This window comes from Phodopus roborovskii, unplaced genomic scaffold (assembly GCF_943737965.1).
Source record: "Phodopus roborovskii unplaced genomic scaffold, PHOROB, whole genome shotgun sequence".
Classification (NCBI taxonomy): domain Eukaryota; kingdom Metazoa; phylum Chordata; class Mammalia; order Rodentia; family Cricetidae; genus Phodopus; species Phodopus roborovskii.
Window position 1 is genome coordinate 39,088 of NW_026126993.1, and position 24,328 is coordinate 63,415.

At 41.9% G+C, this 24,328-nt stretch overlaps 1 pseudogene; it reads right to left on the bottom strand.

Moving 5' to 3' along the window:
* Positions 1–1,045: 1,045 nt before the first annotated feature.
* LOC127214750 (sodium- and chloride-dependent transporter XTRP3A-like) overlaps positions 1,046–24,328 on the bottom strand; it is a 28,017-nt pseudogene continuing 4,734 nt past the window's right edge.

The following is a 24,328-nucleotide window of genomic DNA, read 5'->3' on the forward strand; positions in this document are numbered from 1 at the left end:
TGCCTGTGGGCTAGAACATCTCAGGAAAGAAAAAAGCTGAGCAAATCTTCCCTACCCAAGACAGCCTACCTCAAGGTGCTAATAGTTAGCAATCCTAGCTCAAGAGGCCAGCAAGCGGCAATGAAGCAATCTAAAGGTGGAGGGTGCAGGGGATAGCCACCCCTCCCACTCTTCCTTCTCCAGAAGATTCTTGGTTCCTTGGAGTCCAAAGTCTCTTGGTTTTGGAGTTGTGACTTACCCCTCTACCCTAGTTATCACATGGATAGCCAAATGATATCAATTACTTTTTACACACAGACAGAAGCCCTACTTTCCTTATTCCTGGTAGAGGTGGAAATTGTCTGGGCTTCTCACCAAGCTTATCCTGGTTAGGGAGGGTTCCTTCACTTGAGGCGAGAGTGCTGCAACAGTCTGGACACTTCCAAGTCCTCCTCCACAATTTTGAGTCTGGTATATGAGCCTATGTAGAGGTCTTCTCAAATTACAGATGGGAGACACCCATGAGAAATGTAACAATTGCAGGGAAAGGGAAAGCAATAGCTTTATCCCTTTGGAATGGGGGTGGGCCTAAGTCTATCAGCCTTTACTCCCATGAGTATTTGATAGGGTACCTGGGATCTTCCCCTTTCCCATATTGGTACTGTTTAGATGTCCCCACCCCGTGCACGCACACACCGCACCACCACCACCTTCCTAACATTTCTCCTCAAAACACCGTCCAGGAACAGGAAACATTCATCGCAGAGCCTGCTTTGCAGAGAAGAATTCTACTCTTTAAACACTCAGGTTTAACTTTCAGCTTGATGTTGAAGGAGGCAGAGGCCTGTGAGGATTCTTAGAGACACCTGGGAGCAGGAGCCATAGCCATGTTCCCCACAGCTGTTTGGAGTTGGGCTCTAACACACAAAGGTCATAAGATAGTCTAATTTTAACCCAAAGTACCAAGTAGCAACTACAGCAGGCCTGGTATGGCCCACATCAACTTGTCTTTGTGACAGACTGCTTGCTCTTACCAAGGTGGGAGTGTGGGCACCTTCTCAGCTCTGCCGAGCAAACTTTCCATCACTTCCTCAAACCTCAAGGATATAATCCAAGCAAAAGAGCTCTGCAATCTTTTCGTCATGACAACAACAATACAACAACATAATATAATGAACCTTTTTAGATACCATATTTTATACAGAAAAAAAGGAAGGAAAGGAAGTAGAACACAGCTCCATATCCACAACCCGGTGGTTAAGAATTCAGAGGAGGAACAGAAAGGTTTCATGACTTCAAGTTAGGAAAGGGAAAGTTTTTTTCTTTCTTTTCTTTTCTTTTCCTTTTTTTTTAGACAGCACAAAAGCCCTGTCTGTGAAAGCAAAGCCCAACCTTCCTTCTTTGCTGGGTTGTGGGCCAGATCTTTGGAGGTAACATCCACTAGTCCTATAATTCATACAGATTCCAGGAAGGTGAGGGTTTGAGATGTGAAGCACTCAGCTACTCAGACACTGCTGTCCCTGCAAACTGCACTCACCTCTGCAGTATGTCTGGCTCAGGTGGGGGAAGGGCCACACATTGCCCAGGACCATGGCATAGGGTATGCAGGTAAGTAAGAACTGCTGGGGTTGTCCCACTTTGGTCGCCCCTTCTCCCCAACCCCAGGCTGGGCATATTTGGTTGGGCCCAGTCTTCCTGTGTGTTGTTCAGGGCATTCAGGGCTGCCCTTGGGCTGCAGCTCCTCATCTTCTGGCAGGGAGACCACATGCGCCAAGGGTGATTCCATCTTCTGAGACAACACTCAGGGTAGAATGGACCCACTCCTGTGCTCTCTTTTGGATTCCAGTCCCTTGTGTTTCCTGTTGTTCAGCTTTCTGTCCTGTCAGGCCCTGGTGTGTGTCTTCCCTGGTTGGCTGGTGCCTCCCCCCTGGCCTTAACCTCAGTGGTAGCCAGTTCACACCCTCCCATTGACCTTTGGCCACATTCTTTTTCTCTGTCATGAGTCTCAAATTCTAGGATTTCTGGGCTCCTCAGACTTCCACTATTAAGGGTTACTGCAAAATATCTCATGAAGATACGATTGTGTGTAAGGAGTACGGTTTTTCTGCCCGCCGCTTGGTCTTGTCCTGCCTTGTCCCGCCGCCGCACCAGCCCCATTGAAAACACCAAGACTCCATATTTGATATTATGCTGTTGGCCAGGTGCTAGTTTCTAATCGGCTAGCTCTGTCTTAATTATTAACCCATTTCTACTGATCTATGTATTTCTCTTACCAGGGAGCTGGTAGGCATACTGCTTTCTCCAGACTCTCCATCTTGACTCCTCCTTACTATTTCCTCTTCCTCCTTGTCTCCTAGTCCCTCCTATCTTCCTTTTCTATTGGCCAACAGTGCTTTATTTATTAACCAGTATGAGAAACATATATAGAATAACATCTCCCACCATTGTGTCTGCTGATGTTGAACTGGAAACTGCAGAAAAACTCCGATCTATGTGCTTGTAAATTTCTATAGTATAAACGCTCCCACGATGGCACATCCTGAGCTACCAATAAGTGCAACGGGACACTATTGTTTTGGGTTCCCTCCCACCTTGCACGTACAGTGACACATGTAGCCTCAGGAGCACAACTGACAAGCAATCATAAATCATGAATTTTGAGCGTCCTGTCTGTTTTAAAATTTACACTTCACTCAGACCTCGGTCACAACTGTATTTAAAAATCATCTCAACAAAAGGGATGAATCTCAGTTCTCTGGGGTGTCCAGATTCCCAGTGCAGGTGACTCAGTCAGGCTTAGCCCCACCTGAGTGTTCCCAGGATGCAATTCAGGCTAATGGATGACTGCCTGTGGGTAGGAACTTCACTGTGCCTATCAGAAACACGATACAGAACATGATCAAGCTGAGTCGCCAGAATTCCTGAGGAAGGAGAGAAAGCAAGGATAGCTCTACGCAGGGTTCTATAGTCTTACCCTGCAAACTAAGGTTATACAATTTTCAATTATTTGCTCATCCTGGTGAGTCCACTGTTAATTAATCATAAGAGTTTCTAGTTTCCCTGTATGAGAGAGTCCAATCTCCTTAGCACTGTTGGCAAGACCTTGAGAGTTTTTTTTGTTTGTTTGTTTTTTGTTTGTTTGTTGCTTTTGTTTGTGTTGCAATTCTTGTCCTTTAAAAAAAGAAAGATATGTTTTTATTTTATTTGCATATTCTACATATACATATGTATATGTACACACACACACACACACACACACACACACATATATATATATGTATATATATATATATATATATAATGTATATACATAATACCTACTTGGAACTGGGGTTCTGGATGGCTATGAACCATCAACTGGGTGCTGGAGACTGGACCCATGGTCTCTACAAGAACAGCCAGAGCTTTTAGCTGTTGAGCCATTGCTCCAGCCTCCCCTTTGGAGATGGGATTTAGCTAGGTTGATTGTTTAGGTCCGGTCTTTAGTCTCCCTGCTTCAGCCTCTCAAGTTGGTAGGTTACAGGTGCATCCCACCTTCATGATTCATGTTGACTTCTAATTACGACTACATTATTTGAGATTTGATTTGGGGGAATTTCAGTGTGCTGATAAGAATGTATATTCTACAGCTGTTATATGAGTAAGCTTTTAAACATTATAATTGATCTTTTATCATTCTACAGTGATCTTTCTCTTTTCACAGTAACAAAATAAAGCAAAGCTACGTCCCCATGGAGAAACTGGCATTTGACTGTATGTGGAGAGCTCCTTGGCTGACCTGTTCAGTTTAGTGTCTTCTCACTCTACAATGTGTGAAAGGGAAATGAATTCTGTAGAAGCTATAGTTTGAGACCCAACATTTTGTGGGCAAGCAATCTGAAGCAGGGTATTCTGTGGAGATGTTGGTAACCCCGTCAATCACATGGCCTCTGGGATGATCATTTGACAGCTCTGAGTGTGATGGATAGGAAGGCAGGTATAACAAATGCATTTTTAATTTAGGGTGCTCTTTAATCTAAAGTGGGTTTAGCAGGTTGTAACCACAATGTGGATGGAAGAGTATCCTAACACAATCCAAGAATGCATTCCTGTGAGAATTCGGAGTGCTGGGGCTAGACAGAAGGCTCAGTGGTCAAGAGCACTGGCTGCTCTTCCAGAGGACTTGGGTTCAATTCCCAGCACCCACAAGGCAGCTCACAACCATCTGTAATTTCAGCTCCAGGGGACCTGACACCCATGACAAAACACCAACTCACATAAAATTAAAAAAGGAAAAAATGGAAAAGGGAAGAAACATTCTCAAGAAGAAAAAACAATTCTGAGTACCTGTGAGAAAACTTCCAAGAAAATAAAAGTCTCGTGACCTCAGTTTCTCCAAAACTCTGAATTGCTCTTGGAGGATTATTCTTCTACACCTCTCCCAGGTGTATCATATAGTTTGCTTCAGATTATTCTTGCCAACTGGCTATTATTACTTATTTATACCTCTATAGAAATTCTTGTTTTTTTTTTTCCCATGTGCAGCCTGTCATTGTGATTATACTCAGCTTGAACTCATGAGAGCTTTACTCACATGATCTTTCTTAACACTCAAAGTGGATATTTCCTGATGTTCTTAATAAAGTTGGCTGTTGTGTGAGACTTTATTCCCCCTTTTTAGGCTCCATTCTCCCAGGTTCAACTACCTTTAGATCGGTAAACAGAGGCACATTTGCATTTCCTGATAGCATTACTTCACCTTTCTGATTTCCAAGAGCACAACTGTTCTGTTTTGGTGACTCCCCCTCATAACTAGAGATGTTCAACAGAGCATTTATATTTGTACAAGTTGCTCTGGATGTAAGTATGTCTAAACACAACTCGTACTTTCCCCTCTCCTTCAATAGGTTCTGACCATGCTCTCAGATTTGATTGCACATTGGCTTCACCTAAGTGCACCAGGCTCACTCCCAAGATTTTCTGACAAAGGCTCCTTGAAGCCAGTAGCATGGACCCTGAAAATTTTCAATGCTCCGGGGTGTCTAGAATAGCAGAGATGATGGGCACACTGAAAAAAGAATAGAATAATGATATAGGACAATGTTCCTCTTTTCACCTTTGAGGGTACATGGTTTTTGAGACCCTGTCTGTGACTGACCCTAGGAAGGCATGACAAGTGCAGAAAGGCAGTCACTATGCCTAGGTTGAGAGTAGGGGGACAGACACTTAAGTGTTCAGGAATAGAATCTGATGTATTATCACAGGGTACACCCACTCTTTGAGCCTAAAATCCATCTGATGATACAAAATGGGGAAAAAAGAAAATGGAAAAGGAAAGAAAGATACAAGTAAACTGAGGAAGCAAGAGATAGCAGAGATTTGAGGGCAGAGAACAGACTGCCAGTTCTGCTATCTAAAACAGGCATGCGCACAGAGGAAAGGTGATTTTCCTATGGATGTGGACCTGCAGCTTCTCTGCCTCCTGTAGCAGGCAGGATCTGGGGTCTCCTTACCTCTTTAGCCCATACACGTAGCACACAGCTATGGTCTCCACCAGCACGATGAGCAGCAGAGACAGTGTTGCTGCATAGTCATTGAAGATGTCAAACCAGTAGTTCCCAGCCTCCATGGTGAACTTGTGCCGATGGCACAGTTGATGAGGCACACCAGACCTGGAACACAAGATCATTGCTCATCTCTCTGAGACTCCCTGACTCATCCCACATTGGATGTCAACAAGAGCCATCGATCCCTAGGTGTGCTTTGGAGGGTGAGTTCCCACATCAGCTATAGGAGCTGCTTTGTAAGGTATTTCAGAGCAGGAAAACAACAACAAAAGTCAGGGTGTTGTTCTTCGGGGGATATCATAATGGTTGAAAGTCTGGGAATGCTGAAGATACCAAAAACATAGCCCCTGAGACTGTGAGAAGTGGACTTAAATGTGGTGTGGGGCCCTAGATAAGGATTGGTTTGGGAGGAAACTGCAATTTACATTTATGTAGGTGTTCTCACTTGCCAGGCTCTGGTCATATACCAGACCAGATTAAGCCTCCAAGGTAGTAGTCAGAGATCCCTTTTATACCGGGGTTCCAGGGCTCAGTGTTGTCAGATAACTCCCTGTAGCACAACATGGCAGAGTCAATATTTGACTATTTCCAGGTTTTCTTCTGACTTCCAAAGGCTTTCCATGGTGCCTCTGAATTCTTAGTAGCCCTTCCCACTGCCATACCATACAATGTCAGCCAGTGGGAGGTTCCCTCAGGAGAGGATTAAGTGCTGGATTGGGAGCTACATGCCTTTGTACTGTGGACCACAGAGACCCAAATTCAGAAAAAAAATACCAGGTGCTATCAGGCTTCGAGGAACAGGGAAGAGGATGCTTCCCACATGATAGCTAGGACATGTGATCAGACATGACATTATCTATCCTGAATATAGAGCCATCGGAGGCACAGGAGTGTTCTTATGATCCTGGCTGGGTGGCAAGATGTTGAAATTAAAAATGGGTCTCTGTGGTACACATTACATGTACATACAGCTCCTAGAACAACTTACCCAAGTGGAACTGAGTATTACCCTAGCAGGAGCACAGCTACACCCATGCAGCCCTTCTGGAGTTGTCTTAGAATCACACGGCCCCTAATTAGACCCTTCCACTGATTGTCTTGCATTTTGTCACCCACCCATGCCCTGCCTCCACCTTCTGGTGTCCTGAATGAAATGGCCTCCTTGGGCAGGTAGCACGAGATGACCTTGCTGTCCGTCAGAGGGGTGAGTATGGCTGCTGTGTTTCCAAGCATGCTCCCCAAACCCAGCATCAGCAGCATGAAGATGTAGAGAACTGACCAGAGCCGGGACACTTCCATGTTTTTAATGGCCTCAGTGTAGACAATGAAGGCCAGGCCCGTGCCCTGGACAGCCTGCTGATGATTAAAAGACACCAGATACACATGTGAGTCAGAGGGGACAAGAATGAAACACCATAGTTCAAATGTGGAATGTCTATCCTCCCTGTCTTGCTGCACTCTTAGAGGTGTGTAACTGTAACACCAAAAATAAAAACCCAGAGACAGATATTGGGGTTCAAGCTCCAAGCCGAAGGTTTGAGAAGGAAAGCAGCTGAGCCACTAGCACTTACATCTACCTCAGTCTAAAAGGGGGTGATCCTGTCTCTGCAAGTTCTCCAGCAAACCTCAGACTGCTACCTCTCCTCAGGGTGGCTAGAGATTAAATCTCACAATGCACCCTGAGACATTGGGTTCCTGTCTTTTATATGCCTCTCTAGAGCTGGGATTAAAGGCCTGAGCTCTGTTAATCTTTTAGACTGATTCACTCTAGTGTATCCCTGGGAGGTCTCGAACTCACAGAAATCTACCCAAAGGTGTGTGCCACCACTGCCTGGCTAGCTAGTATCGTTTCTAGGATTAAAGGTATGTATCACCATTGCCTGGCCTCTATAGTTTGTTGCTGGCTTTGCTTTCTGAATCCTCAGGCAAGATTTGATGAATCATAAATAATATATCATCACATATAACTTTCAGAGCTGAGCTCTCACTGGAGAAATTAGATCATTGGGTAAGTGTCTTGAGATTTTATAGCCCGATGTCACTGATGTCACTTCCTGTCTGTTCTTTGCTTCCTTGTCCATCAATTGTTAGAGTCTTAGGCTCATGAGTCTATTGTCATGAATTGTACAATCCTTCTCCACCATGATAGATTGTACCTCTCACTCCAGAAATAAAATAAATGCCTCACTCATGACCGTGTTAGGTATTTGGTTATAGAAACACAATTTTGTATTGACTGATACAAAAATGTAAATAAGCTCAATGGTGTAAGCACAGTGGGAATAGTAGGTGTCAGGAGCAGATAAGGATAACATGACACTGTAATTTTTAAGTGAATATTAGATATCACACAACAATTATTTCACTATTATTATCAGGAGCCATCAATTCTTAACAATGTCAGTGTTAAAATACACCCTACTGGGGTACTCTGATCTCACTTTCCTGCCCATGACTACCACAGAAAGCACCACAAATCGTAGACAATTGGAATCAATGACTTAAAAAAATAGTCTTTTCAATGATTAATATTATTATTGGTTTAAAAGGTCACTGTAATGTTAATATTGGATTAGATATGGCTGAAGAGAAAATTAGTGGACAGGGAGTTATTTCTCAGGGTAATTCTGTTCAATCGAATGTAGTTTGACCTAAAGATGCACTTAAATTGGACTAATGGTGACTTTGTACACTGTGAAACTTAACCTAATCACATCAGCCAGCCTCTAAGAGCCAGGTAGTCAACTGCTTAAAACAAGGTTCAAAGAAAGCAAATATAAGTTTTACCCAACGAAAACTCTGTATACTTCTTTTCATTTTCTTTTTAAAATTTTATTTTATATGCATTGGTGTTTGGCTCACATGCATGTCTGTCTATATGTGTGTGTGTGTGTGTGTGTGTGTGTGTGTGTGTGTGTGTGTGTGTGTGAGAGAGAGAGAGAGAGAGAGAGAGAGAGAGAGAGATCCTTTGGAGCTTGAGTTACAGGGTGCTGAGAATTGAACCCATGTCCTCTGGAAAAACAGATAGTTTTCTGAACCACTGAGCCATCTCTCCAGCCCCCTCATTTCCACTTTCTATATATAATTTTCTTTTCTTTTGATATCCTGCACATGTGAGGGTAGAACATTCTGAATTTCATTTTGCCCAGTATGTTTTCTAACTACAGAATCAAGCCAATTAAGATCTATGAAAGTGATTCTGTCTTACTTATTTTCTGTTGTTGTGACAAAATGCCATGACCAAGGCCACAGAAAATAAAGTGTTTAATTTGGGGTGCATGGTTACAGAAGGTTGGAGTCCATGGCCATCATGGGGAGAACATGGCAGCTGGCAGGCAGACATGGTGTTTGCCCATGAGCGCTTATATCCCTTTCTGCAAACAGGAGGCAGAGGGTGCTATTTGGGAATGTCCTGGGCTTCTGAAACCTCAGGCCCACTGCCAGTATCAGTACTCCTCCAATGAGGCCACACTTCTTAATCCTTCCCAAGAAACTCTACCAACTGGGGCCAAGTATTCAAACATATGCGCATATGGGGGCCATTCTCATTCAAACCATCACACCCCACACCTTGGCTGCCATAGGCTTGTGGCCAGATCATAATGTGAAATGACTTTTGTCCAACTCTAATAGTCCCATCAGTGTTAACACTTTTAAATTTCTTCTGAGAACTACGGCAGCTTTTAATTATAACTCCTTGTAAAATCAAAAAGTAAATTATATACTTAAATGTAAAACAGCATAGAATATACATTACCATTTCAAAAGGGAGGAATGAGAATATAGTTAGAAAATACTGGACCAAGACATGACAGAAATCCAGCGGGGCAAACTTCAAATCCTGTATCTCTAATCTGTTGCTAATAGGCAAATGGAAATTCAGGAGGGCAAACCCCAAATCTTAAAGCTCTATTCTGCTGCCAATGGGCTTAGATGGCTCTTCCCTTCAAGTTCTGCTGGCTACAACATGTGACTTTCTCTCTTGATTTGGTCCCAAGCTTCTTGGTAAGTATTTCCTATGATTTTGACATCTCCAACATCTTGAGGTCTCCAACCCAATCCAGGCTTCATTTTCATAAATTCACATATAGCTTCTCTGGTTTCCTTGAAGGGATTCCCATGCCAAACACCTCGCTTCAGAAGCTTTTCTTAACTGTGGAGGAAGATTCTACAACTCCTTTACTCATGTATCATTCAGGGATCTAAAGCCAGAACGACCTGGCCAATGAAGCCATGTTCAGTCATTTGAGTTGGAGCCTGTTCCCCTTCTTGAATTATATTTGCATAACATTTTCCCCCATTGCAGCTTTTTAGAAATACAAAAGGCATTTCCTTTTTACAAGTTTTAGGTTGAGCTGGAGGGGTCTTCACCCAAAGACAACACTCCCTTTATTCTGTTTCACACCAGGTATCTCCTTATATTAGTGCTCTTTCCCCTCCTCAAACTGTACATTTTGTGTTTCTTTTTGCCCTGCTTATTATTTTTATGGTAGCTACACATGAAAGTGATTACTAAAAACCATGCAATAGAGTTAATAATTGGCTGTTTTGAAATCTCCTCTGCCTATAAAATTAGTCCAACTATTTCAATTTGCCCTCAGGCAGAAAGCATCCTCATTTTTTCCCCAAGCACCACAAGAATGGTTCCTAACACTGTCACTAATACTGTTGCCCTCTGAAGTTTCTTGAGCTGAGCATCCATAACCCTCAATGATCTTAGCACTGTTTTCTCCAAGCTCTGACTAGGATGTCCATTCAACCCTGCTTATAGCAGTCATCAGCTTTCCTAATCCAATTTCCCCAGGTTTTCCATATTCCTTCCAAAAGCAGCATGGCCAGCTTCCTGTCACAGCAATACCCCACCCCGTAGTACCAACTTTTGTCTTCCTCACTTTCCTGTTGTCACGAGAAAACACTATGACCAAGGCAACTTATGAAAAAGAAAGTGTTTAATTTGGGGCTCATGGCTGCAGAAGGTTAGAATCCATGATCATCATGAGGAAAGCATAGCAGCAGGCAGCAGGCAGGCAGGCCTCAGGCAGGCAGGTAGGCAGGCATGAGGCAGGCAGGCAGGCAGGCAGGCATGCAGGGATACAGCAAGCAGCAGGCAGGCAGGCAGCAGGCAGGCAGGCAGGCAGGCAGACACACCTCTTCCAACAAGGCCACGCCTCTTAATCCTTCCTAAACAGTTCTACCAGCTAGGGAACAAGTATTAAAACATGTGAGTTTATGGGGACATTCTCATTAAACCACCTCAGATTCCCTTTTAACAACATAGAAGGAAACCCAATGAAATGATGACATGGAGAGTGTAATATGTAATCAAAGAGGTATAAAACCTGTGGAATAGGAGGGAGAAGATTAACATAAATCTAAATGAAGATCTTCAAGGAGAAAAGACATAAACACAGGTGACAATTAAGACATAGTATGTATGAACTTGCCAAAACTGAGAAGAAATCATGGATTCATAAATCCAGCAGGTTTAATAGTGTTTAGGTTCAGGCCTGGATGAGGTAATAAAAACCCACCCATACTAAATTCACTAAAGATGCCAAAGACAAAGGGACATATTTAGGGAAGTCAGAGAAAGGACTGCTCACTTATAAAAATAAAAGAAGGGCAGACAAGACAGTTCAGCCAGTAGATTTGTTTGTAATGCAGGCCTGAACTTATGTTCAATCTCTAGAACCCATGTAAAGGTAGGAGAGAATTGAATCCACAAAGTTGTCCTTTGACCTCCACACATGCACGCGCACACACACACACACACACACACACACACACATAATTAATTTAAATCAAAATAAAAGAAAAATTCAGCAGCAACGATTGAAACCAGAATTATAAGGCAAATGTTATCCAAGTATTGGGAGAAAATAACTGTTAACAAAAAAAAAAAAAAAAAACTACTCTTGGCACAAGTTCTTTAAGAAAAGGGGCCAGGGGCTGAAAAAGTGTCTTGGTGTTTAAGAGCGTTCATATGCTTCTGTGCCGAAGGACCTGGGTTCAATTCCTAGTACCCACAGTGGCTTACAGTGTGGCTAACTCTGGTTCCAGAGATCTGACAGCATTTTCTGACTTCTATGGGCACTGGGAATGCACATGGTTCATGTAGACAAAATATACATAAAACAATGTTTAAAAAGACTCTTATACATTGCCAGGCAGTGATAGAACACGCCTTTAATCCCAGCAATCAGGAGGTAGAGGCAGGCAGATCTCTGAGTTTGAGGCCAGCCTGGTCTACAGAGGGAGTTTCAGAAGAGTCTCGGATACACCGAAAAACCCTGCCTCAAAAAGATGCAAACAAACAAACAAACAAACAAAAATAAGGAAAAAAGAATGACAGAAAACAAATGGGGCCAAATGTTTATGTGGAAGCAAAATCTAACAAAGTTTACAGTCCCTAAATCTTGCCCTGTCCAGGCATGATGGCTCACACCTTTAATCCCAGAACTCAGAAGGCAGAGGCAGGCAGATCTCTGTGAGTTCGAAACTAGCCTGGTCTACAAAATAAGTTTTAGGACAGCCAGAGCTGTTACACAGAGAAACTCTGTCTTGAAAACACATCCTTCCCCCCCCCCCCCGATAAACAAAAAAAACTTGCCTTATAGGACAATATTTTAAAGAAGATTTATTTAGTTATATGCATATGTACATGTACATGTGTGTTTGTGTACCATGTGTGTGCAGGTGCCCACAAGGCCAGAAGGAAACATCGGATGCTTTGGGGGGTGACTTTGAACTACTTGATGTGAGTGTTGGGAAGTAAATTCCGGTCTTCTGGAAGAACACCAAGCTTTTCTAACTGATGAACCATCTATTTAGCCCCACAGGAAGGTATTTTAAATCTAGCTCCTCTCTCCCAAAGATAGCTGGAATGCAAGAAAGAGTATTTACAAATAAAATTGTGTGTGTGTGTGTGTGTGTGTGTGTGTGTATTTGTGTGTGTGTGTGTGTGTGTGTGTGTGTGTGTGTCCATCCCTGAGCCCAGGGACAGATCTCACTGCCTTATGCATCCTAAGTTTGCGGTATTTAGAAAGTTATAGGCTCAAAGGGCCAGAACTACATGACAATAATGTTTAAAATGGAAGAGGAGAACCAGGTCTGGCACACACCATTCATCCCAGCACTCAGGAGGCAGAGGTGGGAAGATCAGGATTTCTATATCATTCTTCTGTCTTTAAAAATGCAAAGACAGGAAAGACAGGAGAAAGTGATCTAAAATTCTTTCACTTTTTGAAAGGGAACTCATGAATACTCTCTAACATTAAGCTGTGTTAAGTTAAATATTAATTAAGAGATTTCAGGAAGGAGATATGAAAGTCCAAATTTCAAACAGTAGAGAATATATATTAGAAAGGAAAGGAAATAAGAGAGAGAGAATGGCAGGAGCAGGGGAAAGAAAGTAATTCTAAAAACATAAAATAAAATAAAATCAGTAATTATAACATCTTGGACATAAAGCCAATCTCAAAAACAAGCAAGGAAAAACTAAGTGTCAGAACCAAAAGAAGGCAACTGAATGGATGCCAAAGCTTAGAACAGGTGCCATAGTTGCCCAAGTGGGATCTAGATCTCGAAGCCTGGGTGTCAGCGTCTTGGTGTCTGAGTTGTGCAGGAATGGAGGGTCAGGCTATAGATCCTGTAGGCAGGGCCCAGAGCTCTACAACGTTGCTGGTTAGTTTTATGTCAACTTAACACAAACTACAGTTATCTGAACAGAGGGGACCACAACTGAGAAGATGCTTCCATAAGTTGCAGGGCATTTTCTTAATTAGTGATGGGGAGGGGAGCAGCCAGTAAGCAGCACACCTCGTGGCCTCTACATCAGTTCTTATCTACAGGAATCTACCTTGAGGTCCTGATGGAGGTGTAAGACAAATAAACCCTTTCCTCCCCAACTTGCTTTGGGTCATGGCCTTTCTTCATAGCAATTATAACTCTAACTAGAACAACAAGCAAAAAGAGGAAAGTGTTGTATCTCTCCGTGGACAATGGTACACCCCAGAAAACAAAAGAACAAAAAAAAAAAAAAAAAAAAAAAAAAAAAACAAAACAACAAAAAAAAAAAATAATGGAAAGATCTCCCATGCTCTTGCTTAGGTAGGATTAACATAGTAAAAATGGCAATCTTACCAAAAGCAATCTACAGATTCAATACAATCCCCATTAAAATCCCACCACAATTCTTCACCGATAATAATCAACTTTATATGGTAAAACAAAAGACCCAGGATAGCCAAAACAACTCTATACAATAAAAAGAACTTCAGAAGGCATCACCATTCCTGACTTTAAACTCTACTACAGAGCTATAGTTCTGAAAACAGCCTGGTATTGGCATAAAAATAGACAGGTAGACCAATGGAATCGAATTGAAAATCCTGATATTAATCCACGCACCTATGAACACCTGATTTTCGACAAAACAGCTAAAATTATACAATGGGGCGAGGACAGCATCTTCAACAAATGGTGCTGGCAAAATTGGATGAGGGTGTGTAGAAGACTGCAGATAGACCCATGTCTGTTGCTATGCACAAAACTCAAGTCCAAATGGATCAAAGACCCCAACATCTATCCAGCCACATTGAACCTCTTAGAAGAGAAAGTAGGAGGTACCCTTGAACAAATTGGTATAGGAGACCACTTCTTGAACATAACTCCAGGGGCAAAGACACTGAAAGAAACAATTAATAAATGGGACCTCTTCAAACTTAGAAGCTTCTGTAAGGCAAAGGACACAGTTGACAAGAACAAATGGCAGCCCACAGACTGGGAAAAGATTTTCACTAATCCTATATCTGACAAAGGGCTGATCTCCAAAATATACAAAGAACTCAAGAAACTAGTCAACAAAACACCAAATAACCCTATTAAAAAATGGGGTACAGAACTGAAGAAAGAAATCTCAATGGAGGAAATCAAAAAGGCTGAAAGACACTTAAGAAAATGCTCCACATCCTTATCTATCAGGGAAATGCAAATCAAAACAACTTTGAGATACCATCTTACCCCTGCCAGAATGGCTAAAATTAGAAACACCAGTGATGACTTATGTTAGAGAGGATGTGGAGAAAGTGGAACACTCCTCCACTGCTGGTGGGAGTGCAAACTCATACAGCCATTTTGGAGATCAGTATGGCAGTTCCTCAGGAAAATGGGAATTAGTTTACCACAGGACCTGGCAATCCCCCTCTTAGGCATATACCCAAAGGATTCACATCCATGCAACAAAGACATCTGTTCAACTATGTTCATAGCAGCATTATTTGTAATAGCAAGAACCTGGAAGCAACCTAGATGCCCCTCAATTGAAGAATGGTTAATGAAGATGTGGCAAATCTACACAATGGAATACTACTCTGCAGAAAAAAATAATGGTATCTTGAAATTCGCAGGCAAGTGGATGGCACTTGAAGAAACCATCCTGAATGAGGTAACCCAGTCACAAAAAGAGGAACACAGTATGTACTCACTCATATATGGATTTTAGATATATATCAAATGATCACCAGCCTATAATTCACATCACCAGACGAACTAGGATACAAGGTGTATTCTAAGAGATTCATATAAAGTCCCTTACAGAACTGGGAAGGGGCAAGTCCCCCAGAGCTCAGGTGAAGTGGGGGAGGACAGCGAATGGAGAGAGAAGTAGGAGAAAATGAGGGGGAGGAAAGGAAAACATGTGCGACCAGGAAGATTGAGCCTGGTTAGGAATAGAATATAGGAAAGAGAGAGAGAGAGACAGAGACAGAGACAGAGAGAGAGAAGATAAAAGAGGGAGCCAATATTGGTTTGAAGATAAAATTGAACACAAAGAAAGGTCGAGAGAACAATAAGATTGCTCTCAACTAACAAGTTGAGCTTATGTGGAAAGACTATCATAAATGCCCTTCCCAGAGAGTGAGATCAACAACTAACTTCTCCATGGAGCCCTCAACTAATGCCTGTTGAAAAAAGGATCAAACACCCATACATAAACACTGAGTCGAACTAGAACCTACATGCAGATGGAGAGGACAAGACCATGCAGCAGAAACTCATAGAGACAGCTTAACTGAACAAGGAGGAGCTAAGGGCCACTAGACTGATAGCTGGGAAGCCAGCATGGGACTGACTCAGGCCCCCCTGATTATGGGTCTCAGCCAGAAGGACTGAGCAGTCTAAGAGACCCCAGACAGCGGAGCCAGGATGTGTCCCTGGTTCACAAAAGAACTTTGCAAACATATCCCCCATGGAGGGATAACTGCCTTAATCTAGAGACAGGAGAGAAGCCCTAGTCCCTACTTCACAGAACCTGTCAGATCTACATGACCCCAACTGGATGGCACTCCCCTACATATGGAATTGGGGTGGGGGGATGGGAGGGGAGGGTGTTTAGAGTGCATGTGAGAGGGCAGAGAGGGTAAAAAGGGAGGGAAGGAAGGAGGGAGGGCTCAGGGGGAGTGAGCGAGGGAGGGAGGAGGGAGGGAAGGAGAGGGAACTGGGATCGACATGTAAAATAATATATTAAACAAAAAAAAAAAAAAAAAAAAGTGCTTTGACTCCAAAATTTAAGTTGAAGGACAAGTTACTGGGGAAAAGGATTTCTATTTTTGTTTCCACAGAAAATGAAAAGATGTGGATTCCTTCCAGACTAATGTGGTTTGATCATGCCAGACTGCCTGAAACAGAATACAAGCTGATCCTACATTCCAAACAGCTAGACAAAACATCCCTACAAACTACAGCCAGGATATCTGAATCTTCTTCGAATCCCCCAAGACAGCGCCCCTTATCAGCAGGAAGTAGTTTGGAAAGAACGACACCCAAATTCCCAAATATTGTATATAAATGTTTGTTTTCATTTAATGGGACTATTATATAAAATTAAATAAAATTAAAAAAAAATAAAAAAGAGAAAATCAAAACAAAACAAACAAACAAACAAAAAACAACCAACTACTCCCTAACCTAACCAATAAGCAAAGGCCATGGAACCTTTATCCTGGCCTTGAAAGTATTCTCTAAAAGCAGTCTGAAAAAGTCTTTATAGTAAATCTAAGAACTAGTCAGAGTGTTCACCTAAAACTTGGAATTTCACTGTGTTCAAAGTACAGGAAAACAATTGTGCCTGAGACTCCAATAAAATCAATAATAATAGTGAAACCACAATAAAAAAAGGGTTGAAATACAGACACTGAAAAGAAATGTGCTAAATTATATCCACAGGTTATAGGATAGTTTATAGAGAAAATATGAGCAATCTGTAGTTGTGAGAATTCATTAGGAAATGCATCAAGATTTCAAGGTACAAGACTAACATACAAAAATGTTTGTTTCTTCTGCCACCAACATAAACAATGGTAGAAATAAGGAGAAAGACACTATTTACAATAGCAATGTAACAGAAGATATGCAAAGACATTCACAAAGGAAATTATCTGACAGACTTAGGTGAATGAGAGAAAGCATGTTCCTAAATCAAAACCCAATCCCCAGGAACAAAGATGGAGGGAGAGATAACACTCTTCCATATCCCTACAGAGTTTAAAGCAAATCCTGTTACAACTAAAAGGTGAGCCACAAGAGAAGGCCACAGTCAACAACAGAGAGTAAGAAAATATAAAATTCAAAAATACTTAATGTTGGATTTACAAGGCCATTCAGGGCTACACCAGAAGTGAATCAGTCTAAAAGAGAAACAGAGCTCACAGCTTTAATCCCCAGCACTAATATATAAGATAGGAGCAGGGCATTAAGTATTTACTCTTGGCAATTAGTCTCCAGCTTGCTATGAATAATATCTCTCCAGCCCTGGTACAGGACAGAGCTCTCTGGTAGCCTGGATGCTTTGCTTCTCTGATCTTCATTGCTTCATTAGTTCATAAACAATGTATCAACCACAATCATCTTACTTGAGCAGCTTTTTATGACTTCTTTTTGTATTTTTATAGTAATTCCTCTATTCTTACACCTCCAACATATACTTTCCCTCTAAATTATACCAGAAAGAAGGGGTAAAGAGGGAGGATAGAGAGAAGGTGAATAAGAATAAGGAGCAATGAAACTTATGTATTAAAATGCCATAATTAAATTTGTTTTTTATGTATTTACTATTTTAAAAATGTCATTACTTAGTACAACTGCTAACAAAACAATATTATTTATTTAAGTCTCCCCCTTACTCTGTGAATGTGTGTGTGAGTTCCTAAATATTTTCTTCATGCTATTGACTATTTCTTTTATTGCACAGAAAGATCTTTCTTTGATGTAATCCCACTGGTTTTTACTCTGTTGCAAGTTTTGGGGTCTTATCCCAAAACATAGGTACACACAAACCTATGTCTTCAAGTGTTTCCCCCTGTTTCCCCTTAGACTTTTCATACTTTTGGACTTTTGTACAGCATGTGAGATGTGGATCTAGCATCAGTAATTGATATGATGGCTTTCCAATGTATTCTCTTGGTGTCTTTGATAGAAATATGTGGATTTCCAGGTACTCTACTATGTTGTACTTGTCTCCTTGTCTTTTCTCAAGCCAATACCAGACACTTTGTAGACAGCCTTAAAATCAGGTATTGATATGACTTCAGTTTCGTTCTTTTATTCAATAGTGTCATGTAGATTTTAAGATTTTTTTTCTGATTCTATGAACATTATTATTGGTAAGGATTGAGCTGAATCTGTGAACTGTCTTGGGTAGTATGAACACATTAATAATAATAATAATAACAACAGTAATAATAACAAAAACAACAATAATAATAACAACAACAACAATAATAATAAGAACTCTGTGATGGTTTGAATGAGAATGGTGCCCACAGGCTCATATATTTGAGCCCTTGGTTCACAGTGGGTAGAACTATTTTAGAAGGTTAGGAGAGATGGCCTTGTTGAAGGGAGTGTGTATGCCATTGAGGGAGCCCAGGCTGAACCCAATCCTCTCTTTCTTCTACAATGTCCTACCTCTTACTCCTTCCCCATTCACCCTTCCCCTCCCTCTGCCTCTTGCCTGTGGATTAGATATAAGCAGGCATTCTTCCTGCTAGCCTGCTGCCATGCTTCCTTCCACGATCATAGACTCAAAGCAACTGTAAGCAAAGCCTCAATTAAATGCTTTTTTGATAAGCATAGAACATAGTACATAGTACAGAGTACAGAGTACATAATACATAGTGTCTCTTCACAGGAACAGAAAATTAACTAGGACATCTGCTCCATAGAGTATCTTTCCTTTCCTGGAGTCATCTTGACATCTTTCATTAGCATTTTGACTCTTTTATTGCCAATACCTCTCATTCCCTTAATTCTATTTATTTAGAGCTGAAACAACTGGAGAGCAAAGAGTCCACCTTAAAAAATGGGCAAAGAAATGGGCTACATAGACATTTCTTTAAAAAGAAATGAGGGGACGTCAGGGCTGGCTCACTGGTTAAGAGCGCCTGCTGCTCCTGCAGAAGACCTGGGTTCAGTTTCCAGCACCCACGTGGCAACTCATAACCACTGTCATAGCCCTCTTCTTACCCCTGCGAGCACCAGACATACATTTGGCATACACATACACATGCAAGCAAAATACTCATATGTGTCAAATAAAATAAAAACATCTAAAAATTTAAGACACAAATAGCCAGCAAATATATGAACAAAAAGTCAGCATCATTAATCTTCAAGGGAATACAAATAAAAACCACAATTAGATATTATTGCAAAGGGATCTTAACAGCCATGTGTCAAGGATATAGCAGCACTCTCATGTTTACTGTGATATTCCTTTAAAAAAACTCTAGGATATAAAACCATCCATGGAAGAGTGAACATATACAAATCACGTGGTATGTATCCACAAAGGAATAATACTTAGCCATAAAAAGAATGAAATCTTGTCAAGTGTAAAGGTAGAGACAAGTGCAGGCATCATGGTAAATAAAACAAATCATAGACAAATAATGCATTTTTGCACTCATTTGTAGAAAGTGATAAATGAACCTCCAAGAAGATGGAAAGGCAGCGAGTGAAGACAGAGGTTAGACAAGAGTCACAAAAACACAGGAATTAGAAGCAGAAATCGCTGCTTCTGTGCCCAGAAGTGTAGGTAACTCTAATCTACAAGAATCCATGATACACAAAAATAACTAGAAGAGTAATATATATATATATATATATATATATATATATATATATATATAATATCCATGTATGAGGAGAAGGAAATGCTAGGGGCATTGGTCTAGCGGCTATATATGTCATACTTGTATCAAATCATCAGGCCCTTCATAGGCATGCATGGATATTATGTTAATAAATAAAATTTAAAAACAATGTATCATGGGCACAAAACTGTAAGGGATTTTGTCTACAATGAGTAGGGAAAACTTTCTATTAATTTCAGGGACATTTAATTGTGTGTCCTTAAAATAATTTTGTTTGTCCTGTATAAAAATCTACATTTTATGTAACAAAAAGGTTTATAGTGTTAATTTGAGAATTGGAAATATTGGTGTTTGAGTGCTGGATAGTTTTATGTCAACTTGGAAGTAGGGAACCTCAGCTGAGAAATGCTTCCATAAGATCTGTCTGTAAAGCATTTTTTTAATTAATGGTTGCTGGGAGAGTACACTGTCCGTTGTGTTGTTGGTGGTGCTGGGCTCTATAAATAAAACAGGTTGAGCAAACTGTAAGCAGCACCCATCCATGGTCTCTGCATCAGCTCCTGCCTGCAGCTTTCTACCTTGTTCGAATTTCTGTCCCTACTTCCTACAATGATGAACAGCAATGTGAGAGTGCAGCCAAATAAACCCTCTCCTCCTCTAAGTAACCCTAAGTAAGACAGTGTGTTACCTTGTCCTTTGCCTTTCTCAAGTTTTGGAAATTTCAAAAAGACACAGGGAAATGAAAAGAATTCCTAGTAGCAGCTGGGAGAGAGCAGGAGTCCAGTCTCTCATCACTGTTGCAGGGGACCATGTCTCTCTCCACAAGTCTTCATGGACCGTGTGGAGAGAGGCAGTGCCCACCCTTTCCAGGCCTCTTACAGTGTTCAGCTCTGACTCCAAGCTGCAGTTTCTAATGTGTGGGAACACTTTACTATACTTGCTTGGGTAGGTGGATGCCAGGTAGTCCTTCACCTCCTCCAGGTTGCTGGCTGTCAGAAAGCCATCTTCTAGCTCAAAAGAATTTGTCAGCAGCAGAATCACCCTGCAGAGCAGACTATCATCTTAACATATACCACTAAAAAGCCATTGGCTCTAAAACCTGGGAGGAAGGTGGGTAGCCTCTTCCCTCCTGCCCAGTGCAGAAGAGATGAGAACAGAAACTACCTCCCAACAGGCTACTTCACATCTGGATAAGTGGCCTCCAGTGAGATTGGGTAGGATGTTGGAAGCATTCAATACTTCATAGCCAGATTCGTACCCTTTGGTGGTGACAACACAAGAATGTGGCTAATGCCATTGACCAACCGCTTAGAAATAAGTTTAGAATCACTTAAACATATTTACTTATTTTCAGGCAGGGCCTTACTATGCAACCTCGGCTGTCTTGGAATTTGTTGTGTAGACCAGGCTAGTCTCAAACTTAAGAGATTCATTTGACTCTGCCTCCATATTGGTGAGATTAAAGGCATGCACCACTACATTTGGCCTAGAATTATTAAGCTTAATTTTATATCACAGTACGAATTAAATGATTTGCATGTATACTGATTTCCATTAATTTAAGTCCTAGTTTAGAGATGGCTACTCATGTAAGTGACCTCCCTACTGGACATATTAGCATTTGTTTTGAGGGAAGCCAAAGACAGTAGACTCGGCTAGAGAGGCCTTGCTTACAAATGAGATGAAGACACTGGTGTGTTTGTTGTTGTTGTTGTTTGGTTTTGGTTTTGTTTTTTCCTGAACGCCCCTTTCTGCTAAGTGCAATGCCTACCTTAAATGTCCCATTCCCTGCAAGGCGGCCTTTGCTTTCTGGACCCTCAGTTTCTAGTGCTGGTAGAAGGCAGCAATTAGCACGTCGAGGAAACAGAACTGACCCTCACATTGCAGACCTCAATACTGGTGTCTTTAGTCTACTCCTTGACTTCTGGGAACCCAGTCCTTCCCAGTCTCCCTTTCAGCTCAGGGCTTTGGAGCCTTGCCTTCCCACTTGGGGTCCACGGTTCTGAGGGACAGCTTAGACTCACTTGTTTAAGCAGTTTTCATAGTTGAAGGTGGCCTTGAAGCCGTAGATGGAGAAGGACACGATGCTGGCATATCTGGAGGTGGGAGCTGTTGATGATGGACACAATGATGGCATGCTTCTGGCAGTTGTTGGAGGGGTCATTGTAGCTGGCAAAGGCAATCAGGCTGCCAAACCCCAAGCCCAGTGAGGAGAAGATCTGCATGGCTGCATTGATCCAGGCCTTGGGGTTGGCTAGCTGTTTCATCTAGAAGGCCAGTAGGGATAGGGCTGAGGAATCCTGAGCTCTAATCCCAAACTCTTCCCTCCCAGGAGATGAAAGCTCAGAGATGGGGAAGAAATTACTTCCAACTCACAGGTAGTCAGAATGACTTGGGGCTGAATTCTAGGTCCATGTCTCAGAATGTCTCCAGTGTATTTCCTGGCAGGTAAACTACTCAGCAATCTTCCTCTCATACCCTCTATGGCACCCTACCCATGGAGAGTGCAATTGAGTATTGCCTGGTCTAATAGTCTAAAACACATAAAACATCTAAATCACCAGCCTACCACAACAACAGTCTTACCACACAGGAAATTTAGGTGGATGTGGAGTCAAGTTCGAGATTACTCCAGTACTGACACTTAAGGCCTATGCAATAAGAGTGTCCATTTTGAAAGGATACAGTCATATGATTCCAGCCATTTGTCCAGCAAAGAATGTGCCCTACTCTAAATTCAATAACATCTACACTGAAGAACAATGGCTAGGGTGACTGGAAAAAAAAAAAACGTTAAGGACGGGACCATAGCATTCCCTAGAGGGAAAAGGTCTAAGAAAATATGGGATCAGATAAGGGAGATGACTGGAGAGATGTCCATGGTCCCTAGCTTAGTGGGGAGTCTGGACTGGGCTTTAGGTGAGAACTGGAGCAGGAAGACCTGAAGGAAGGCACAGGCACTAGTCACTAGTGGTAGTGAGGGCTGCAGGACAGGCTACAGAGAACATAACTTCCAGGATATCTATAGTCTTTGGCCCAGTCATGGGCTCACACCAGCTCTGATGATTACAGATCTTACCCTCTTTCCCCTTCCTCCCAGGTATCCCAGAAAGTGACAGTCCCCTTCCCTTGCAAACCATACCTTGGGTGTGAACATGTACCTCAGGCCATTGGTAGCTCCGTGGATTGTGAGGCCACGGACCAAGTAGATATCAGCACACAGTAGGGCATCAACGCGATGAAGTAGACCACCTGTAGGCATCCAGGAACAGAATAAGACTGCTGGAGAGATGGGGACAGCCACTCCCACAAAAACCTTAATTCTTTGGCATTTAGGCTGCATCCACAGCTGCTAAGAGCTGTGGGTAGCACTGGTCCTGAGTAGGACACAGGTTCTGAGTATGGTCTAGAGAAAGAAAGTGTGGGACATGGCTGCTCATGTCTGTTGCCCCCATGAAATTTCTTCTCCAGTGCATGAGAGGCAACACTCCCCGAGCCCCTGTTTCTCTAAGAAAGGCTGAAAGGCTGGAGGAGCCCACACAACACGTTTTTTGTTTTTTTGTTTTGTTTTGTTTTGTTTTGTTTTTGTTTTTTTTTTGTTTGTTTGTTTGTTCTGTTTTGTTTTTTCAGCCAGATTTGACTCAGCTTTCTGAGGTCCCAAGAAAATCAGAAAGACTAATCACTTACAGGATCTATGTTATCTCCAAAGTGAAATTAGTGTCTTAAGGGGCAGAACTGGGTTTTCTGGATGGGATCCGAGGGGAGCCTGGTTAGGCATGTCCATATGTAGAAAACAGTGCACAGGGCAAAGTCCCCACAACAAATGCAACAAATGTACTGATTTTGTGCATTCTTCATAAAAAGAAAAGTCTATTTGGTTAAGCCAATCTTCTTTCCCTGTTGACATGCATCACAATTTAAGGATGTGTTCTTAGTCTCTTTGGCAGGGGAATCTCAGACTCAGGGTCACCCTGACTTCTAAAAGCCTGAAAGTAAGGGCTTTCAGATAAACATCTGCCTACCCTGGGTGGGAAATTTTGGGTAATTCACTTTCTATGTATGCCTAGATTCATAGACAAAAACAAAACAAAACAAAACTTTTCACAAGGTTGGTTTTGTTTTATCAATCTTCTTTTAGGTTGGATCCACCTCTGAGAAACCCAGCTAGTGACCATGTCTTGATATGCTTCAATTAATCTCAGTCTTCCATTTCTTCCTTGGCATGGCACCATACTTCATGTACTTCTAAGACTGTCAGAAGGACACTGAGAATGTGGGATATATGTTTACCATGGCTTCTTACACATTTAGGGGGTTAGTGAATTTACCCAAATATCTAATATGTCAAACCAGGTGAGATGCAAATGGATAAGAGTCCTTTTGCCAGTGATGTGAAAGAAATTCAGGGGCATGGGGGAGGGCTGAACCGGGTCCATAACACTGGGCACTAAGAAGACATTCGGGGAAAGCTCTGGACTTCTACCCCCACCCCCGCCAGTGGGCTGTGTTTCTTCTGGGCTTTCTAGAGTCCTCACAAAGTGGCTTCCTTCTTTTTCTTGTGGGAAGGATGGCTGGACATGTGATCTAGCTTTAGCTTAACCTATCAGGAGAAATAACTCTGACCAATAAGTAAAACTTCAGAGGAGAATAAAA